This window comes from Saccopteryx leptura, chromosome 1, assembly GCF_036850995.1.
Source record: "Saccopteryx leptura isolate mSacLep1 chromosome 1, mSacLep1_pri_phased_curated, whole genome shotgun sequence".
NCBI lineage: Eukaryota > Metazoa > Chordata > Mammalia > Chiroptera > Emballonuridae > Saccopteryx > Saccopteryx leptura.
This window is the reverse complement of record NC_089503.1, coordinates 1,885,377-1,892,676: the sequence shown is the minus strand read 5'-3', so window position 1 is coordinate 1,892,676 and position 7,300 is coordinate 1,885,377. Positions and strand designations below refer to the sequence as shown.

Sequence of the window (7,300 nt, the reverse complement as noted above, 5' to 3'; positions counted from 1 at the left end):
GGGATGGCTGTCTGGACCCTTCACGTTTCTGTGGCCCCACTGTGACCCTCTTCTCGGGGACCCAGAGGGGAGGGCGCCGGGCAGAAAGCGGTTTTTGTGAAGAAGAAATGAGCCCCCCACCCCCACCCCCAATCTGGCGGGCGGTGAGCTGTGAGCAGGCTCGCTCAGCCCCACGCTCTCTCTCTCTCTCCCCCAATGTGTTCCAGATGGAGCAAAGAGTTAAAACGACTGAGAGGACGGGGCCACAACGGATTTTAATTTTCTTTCTTTCTTTCTTCCTTTCTTTCTTTTTTTTAAAAACAAGCCGTAGAAAGAAGAAGCGGGAACTGAATATCGATCAAACTGTTGGACCGGGAAACGTTTTTTTTTTTTTTCTTTCTTTCTTTTTTTCTTTTTTTTTTTCCCCCTGAGCTCAGAAGGTCCCGCTGAGGGGGAAAGATGGCCAGATGACTCCATGCAAATGAAAAACTTATGTATGTGAAGGAAAGAGAGGGGGTGGGGTGAGGGAAGGCAAACATGGAGAAAGGAGGCGAAGGGGGAAAAAAAAAGGCAAGAAGAAAAAAAAAATAGAAAAAGAAAAGAAAAAAAAAACCCCCACACCTGGACTAGAAAAAAGTATTTTTCAGCAATGGCAGAGAAGACTTATACCCCTTCTGCGCCCGGATGATTTAGGAAAACAAGAAGGCTTTGCCCCCTCGGGCCTGCGTTTTGATAAATGGGCAGAGGCCATAGGCCTGCCTCCTTCTCCTGGTTCTCAAAGAAGATAGAGGAGCAGTTAACAAATGGCGGGAAGTGGGGGAGAGAGAGAGAGAGAGAGAGAGAGAGAGAGAGAGGAGGTCTGCCTGCAGTTACCAGAGGAATGCTAGGAGCACGGTCCTAGGAGGGGCCCCTTCTCATCCATCAGTGCTGCCCCCTCCCCTGGCTCCTCGGGGTGGGGCTGGGGCAGAGCCAGCATAGTGTGGGGGGCACAGAGAGCCCCTGCTCAGGTCCACGTAGGAGACCCACTGACCCACCGGCCGGCCGGCCGCGTGCTAGCTTGCGAGGCCCCCACGGAAGGCCCGGTTTGACAGGGACGTGCAAAAAAGCCTTGAGAGAGACCGTTCCTACTCTTCGACCCATTAATTCCAGTTCTGGGAAGGCGGCCTAGGGAAATAACCCGAAAGACCGAAAAACGCTTCCCGCCCGGGGTTATTTATGATGGTAAAATATTGGGGGCGAGCCGGCCGGTCCAGCACGAAGGGGAATCGGTTAAGGAAAATTATGGTCTGTCCAATTGATGGAATATTATGTGGCCATTCAAAATATTTAAGAAGACGATGTAACAACATGGAAAAATACTTATGAATGGTGCTACATTTAAAAAAAAGAAGGAAAGAAAGCCAGAATTCAAAGTTTCTATATAGACAGTCCCCAGTTTGAAAAAAAAAACACCAAAAAACGGCTCGGGTTTTGAAAAAAAAAAAAACAGCTCAGGGTTTAAATCTTTCTTTCTTTCTTTCTTTCTTTCCATGCCCGATGCATGGAAGGGGGAGGAAGAAATAAATGTCTTAAAAAGAAAATATATATGTATTTTATATAAATACACATATATATATGTATATATTTCTCCTCTTTCCCGCAGTCTGGCTGGCTGGGTGGGAGTTACAGATGATTTTTTTTCCCCCCTTCCTTGTCCTCCTCCTCTTCCGTGGACTTTTATGTATTTTCCAAATTTCCTTTAATGAGGTGTTTTATTTTCATAATGAAAACACAAACATTTTTTTTTTTTTTTTTAAAGGAAACTAGAAAATATCTTGTGATCAGGCAGCTTGGCTTCAAACTGCTGACAAATATAGTGGCTGGGGGTGGAAACGAGCTGTTCCCTGCTCCAGAGGGGCCCCGGGCTCCCCCGGCACCCCCCCCCCCGACCCTCACCCCACCCCGGGGGCGGGCGGGCGGGCGTGTGTGGACGCCCTGAAATTCCAACCCGTGCAGAGCGCACGCAGGCACGGCTGGGCCGGGGAGTCGAGGGGCCCCCGTCACGCACGGAGCGCTGGGGGCTTAAGGGTTTATCGCACACGGAGCAATCAGAACACTTGGATTAAAAAAAATAAATACAAAATAAATCTCTTGCAATCTCACACATGCCATAAAGGAGGGAGGGGCCGGCCCAGCGGGAATGATGGTTTCCAGCCCGCCCGAGGGGCCCCGCAGGCCCCAGCAAGGGGAAAGGTCGGGAAGCCTCGCCTTGCTTTCTGGGAAGTGGGGCTCAGGGGCCGGACCCTCCTTCCTGGCCCCCCACCCGGACTTTCGGCCGTTCCCTTTCCTATCTCTCGGGCCCTGGGAGCCCCCACAGCACAGCGGGACGTGGCGGGGAGGGGAGGGGGGTTCCAGAGAGGGCAGAGGGGGGGCCGGGGGGCCTCTCTGTGCCCCTTTCTCCCCCTCCCCGCTCCCTGTCTCCCTTCCTTCCTTGGCCCATAGCCTTCTCCTGAAGGAAGGCCACCTTGCCTACGGGATGACCCAAGGCAGAGCCAGTCACATACGGCAGGACCCCCAAAGTCTGCCTGTGCTGTCCCTGGTGTGTGTGGGAGGGGATAGAGCAGCCACACGGAGTCTGTGGGGTCCCCGCCAGTGGGGGAAGGCACAGCTACCCCCTCAAAATCCCATCCTCACAAAATGCCTTTGTCGGATACCAAGAATTTTAAACTCCACCTCGAGGGGCAAAGAAGGGACAGCTTTCTGTTGGGGTTTTGGGGGCCAGCTCATCGCCCACACGGCCTCAACAGCAGTGTGGTCCTCTGGGGGGCACCCAGGTCCCAGCCCCAGGGGATGCTGGTTTCCTAGGTGACCACCCAGTCTGCACACTCGGGCTTTTCCTCCACGCACGCACACACACATGCACGCACGCACACACGTGCACACATACACACACACACGCACACATACACACACACGCACACATGTGCATGCACGCACACACATGCACACACATGTGCGCACACACATGTATATGCACACACATGTGCACACGCACACACATGCGCACATGGTTTCCAGGCTTTATGCCCCAGTGTTCAGCCCTGACCGGGCCCCACACTCACTTGGGTCTTGGTTTCTCTTCTGGTCACCACAGCGCCGGCCAGCATGGGGAGAGGAGAGAGAGAGAGAGACCACATGAGACGGGACGCACTCCTGCCCACGGGGCCCGGGGGTCCACCTAGCGAGAGGCTTGCTGGGTTCACTGGCTCTCCAGCTGAGCCCGCCACCCACCCAACCTGCCCACCAGGATGAGAGGCTCTTGTCCCCGTCCTGTGCCCCCCAACGTCCCTGTGGGGTCCGAGGAAGAGTGCTCAGGTTCGGGGGGACCAGGGTGCAAGGAGGGAGAAGGGTGGAAGGAAGGAGGAAACAGGATGTCCTCCGGGGTAGGGAGGACTGGACTGGGGAGTCAAGGGGCCGTGCGGGGAGCTGGAAGAGGAAGGAGCTGGTCTGACCAGAGGGGCAAAGACCGGAGGCGGGCGGGAGCCAGCACTGCCGTCCAGCTCCTGGTCTCTGGGTGGTCCCCAAGACCACCCCTCTGAGCCTGGCAGAAGCCTGGGCGGGACGGTGCCTGTGGGACCCCACAGCTGAGAGCCTGTGACGATGGCCATGCCGTGCCATGCAGCCTAGCCCGTCCATCGGAGGGAGAGGGATGGAGCCAGCGAGACACTGGGCAGGCGGTCGGGCATCCTCTCCCGCTCCTGGGCACCACCGTGGAGGACCCGTGGCCCTTACCTTCCTCGTCCTCCTCCTCCTCCTCCTCCTCCTCCTCCTCCTCCTCCTCGCTGTCTTCTGGGCATAAGCACACATGCAAGAGAAAAGCCAGCGCGGCCGCGGGGAGCATTGGCGGGAGCGGGACGCAGGCAGGGTGCGGGGACGCGGGCGTGGGGCAGCGCCTGGACCCCTTTCCCCTCAGCGCAGGCCTGGACTCCCTGGACACCATGAGTGCCCTCAGCTGGGGGCCGGAGAGGTGCTGTCCGGGGTGGTGGTGGTGGGTGTGCGGCCATGCCGGGGGCCAGGGGAGCCTGGGAGACCCCACCCACCCACTGGTGGAAAGAGGAGGGCCCTCCGTGGCCTATGGGTGCTGGCCGCTGGCTCCTGTGAGTCTTTCCACCGTGGAACGGCGGGACTCTCCCCAGCACCGCAGCCGTGGTGCTAGGGGTACACGGTTCTGGTGGCGGTTTGGTTGGGTCAAAAAAAACCCAGCTGGTTGGAGCTCCGGGCCTGTGGAAGCCGTGTTGGTTAAAGCCCTTGGCCGAACCCTGCCGAGGCTGGGATGTCCACTGCTCCCCACAGGGGCCACAGAGCGAAGGTCTGCTCGCCCCTGAAGATGTGGGGGGGGGAGCAGCCCCCCAGGGAGCCTGCCGCTGACGGGGAGGAGCTTCTCTCCCCCACCTTTGCCTTGGCCACCTCCGGGGCCGGCCTGGCTGTCGGCTGGCCAGTCATCCAGCTGGACACTGTGGACCCGAGCTGCCTGGGCTTCCCTGGTTATCCTCCCGTGGGGGCTGCTCTCTTTGACTGTCCCCACCCCAGGGCGCTGGGGAGAAGTCCTGGCTGGCCTTGGCTACAGCCCGGGGTCTGCAGCTGGTCCGGCCACACCTCGTGCCTGGCCCTCTGTCCCTGCCGAGGGCCCTTGGTGGGCGCGGACGGGGCGGAGATGCCCGGTTGAGAACCATCTTGGAGCCCCAGAGCGCCTCCCTCTGCACTTGGCTGCGGCCAGCGGGCCCCTCAGGGGTGGGGGTCCGGCCTGGCCAGCCCCCGGCCTGTGTGCACTGGGCAGGTTCTCCCCGTGGGCCCCCCAACTCATAGGCCACTTGGGGTGCAGAGAACTGCCCGCTGTGGGCGGGGAGCCTGAGTGAGTGGCGGGGTCACGCTGGGAGCAGCACGTTGGCCCAGGGGTGGCGGGATGAGTGGCCCCAGCTGGGGGAGCACTCGGCTGGGCCCCCGGGGGTCTGGGAAGGCGGGGTTCAGGCCAGACGCTGGGCGGAGAGTGACCATGCATGCAGCAAAGGTCCCCAAGGCAGCAAGTGGCAGCAGCCTGGCATCCCTGTCTCCTGTCTGTCTGTCTGTCTGTCTGTCTGCCTCAGGGCAGGTGCAGGGGGTCTGGTGACCTGGGAGCCCCTACAGGCCTGTTCCCTGGACACCTCTGCCTGCTCTGCCACTGCCCGATGTCCCCTCGTCTCCCAGGTGGTGGCCTCTCTGAGCCCAGGGAAGGGAAGGCTGTCTGGGGGTCGTCTCTGGGGCTCAGGCCCCGCTGGGAGCCCCCTCCCCCTGGCTGCAGCCCCACCGAGGGGACACGTGAACAGAAGGAGCTGAAGTGGAGGCCGACGTGGGCCCCTGACGTGAGCCTGCAGCTCCCTCCCTGCACCGGGGGCTCCTCACGCCCGGGCACGTCTGGCTCCGGCCCAGGTGTGGCTGGGTGGGTCTCCGGGACCTGACAGCTTGCTGGTTTGCACGCAAGGCCCCTGGTTGATCCACGGCGGCCGTCCCCACCTTGGACCTCAGCCCAGCTCGAAGCTTCACCTCCCCCCACCCCACCCCGCACCCCCCTTCCCAGGTTGCTATCTGGGGCAAGGGCGTAGGCGGCCCGCCCTGCCTCTGCTCGTCTCACGCTCGTCTCTACCCCACTCCAGTGCGTCCAGGGGGTCTAGGTGGACCCCAGCACTGTCCACTCAAGCCCTGTACCCTCTGGAGCCCTACTCTCCTCTTGGCCTGAGACTGGCCATCCTCTACTTCCTGCTGGGCCTAGGAAGGGCCTCACCCCACCCACCCTCCACCCCCCACCTCAGAACGTTCTTTGCCGGGGGGCTCAGGAGGAAGCACGCGCCCCATCAGCCAGCCCTGCCAAAGCCTAACCCGTCCCAGCCCCTAGGAACGGGGGTGAGGGTCACACAGGCAGACAGGGGAGGAATGGGGGTGGGATGGGGTGGGGGACAGGGAAACGGGGCTCCGGGCTCGGCCCAGGGGACTGCATACCTTCCTGGACCTCCTCTGTGGAAGCGGCACATGTGAGGAGAGACAAGAGAGGAGCCGCTGTGATCTCGGGGCGGACACCGGGCTGGGGCAGGGACAGGCAGGGGCAGGGGGTCACAACCACACTGTGAGTAGGTTACAACGGCCTCTTGTTCCTTTGGGGGCCAGGCTCCTGTTCCACCCACACACAACCACGTGTGCACACGCACCCACACGGGACCGAAGTCATGGCGGCAACATACCTGGTTCATGAGCTTTGGGGGCTAAGGAGGGCACGGAACAAGAGGCAAGACCGTGGGTCAGAGGTCAAAGGAGGAAGGATCCGAGGTTAATGGACACAGCCGGTCACCACGCGGGAGGGTCAGTGGCCAAGGCCGAGGGGGGAGCATGCAGGAGGCGAGCAGGACACGGTCAGTGTGGGCCCTGGGTGCAGTCACACCCCAATCCTGTCCCTGCCTTGCGCACGGGGAAACTGAGGCTCGAGGGTGGCGTTTTGACCGCCGCCTCTGGGTGGTCTGGTGACATCCCTGTTCTAGTCATGGGACGTTTGGGTCGCCCCCGTCCTCGGGCCGCTCGGAGGACTTCCGTGCCTGTGCTCACTTGGAGAGCGATGGCTGTGGTGGTGGCGAAGGACGGGGCCCCCTGGAGCAGGTTGGAGGGGCCCAGGGAGGGACAAGGGCGGCTGCTAGGGGCTGGTGGGCCTGGGCTCGGGGCCGCTCCTCCATTGCCCTCTGCTCACCCGAGACCCGCCCTGGGGCCCCTGGCCCAGCTGAGGGGACCCACCCTGGGGCGGAGGGTTCTCTTCAAGGATGAAGAGGCCAGGGTTCGTCTCACACATAGGGTCCACCCACCCCTGCCCCCAAGCTCATGTTGGGGGGCGCCTAGCCCTCAGGATACCCCCAATCTGGTCAAGCATTGGCCGTGGTTAGTAGATTATGTTGAGGCCACATGGGGGGCCCCTTGGCTCCAGCTGGGCCCGGGCCCCACATGGGGATCAGAAGTCCTGTGTGTTCATACCTTCCTCATGGACTTCTGCAGGCGGAGGGGCGCCAGGTGCAGGGGTAGGGGGGGGCAGGAGGAGAGAGGAGAGGGTTAGGCCGGGAGCACATCATCGCACGTCCTTGGCGAGGGGTTGGGGTCGGGGGGGGGGACCGCCGTGAGGGTCCAGGTCACGGGGCAGACGGGCTGGACGGTGTGTGAGGGCCATGGCCCGGGACCCTGCTTACTCACCTTCCTCCTCCTGGGCCTCCTCTGGACGGGGAGCAGCAGGGAGCAGGAGGGAGAAAGGGACAAGAGCAGTCGTTAGTGGGCG

General features: G+C 61.3%; 1 protein-coding gene across 2 annotated transcripts in view; it reads right to left on the bottom strand.

Moving 5' to 3' along the window:
• TNNT3 (troponin T3, fast skeletal type) overlaps positions 1-7,239 on the bottom strand; it is a 15,261-nt gene extending 8,022 nt beyond the window's left edge. Inside the window, exons 1-5 of one of the 2 annotated variants that reach the window (XM_066376003.1) lie at positions 7,219-7,239; positions 7,006-7,020; positions 6,231-6,251; positions 5,992-6,006; positions 3,081-3,099 (exon numbers count right to left, since the gene is read on the bottom strand). The gene's annotated coding sequence lies outside the window, so the exon portion shown is untranslated. The remainder of the gene's footprint in view (positions 1-3,080; positions 3,100-5,991; positions 6,007-6,230; positions 6,252-7,005; positions 7,021-7,218) is intronic. The other variant, XM_066376091.1, reaches the window with a different exon arrangement.
• Between the last annotated feature and the right edge of the window lie 61 nt (positions 7,240-7,300).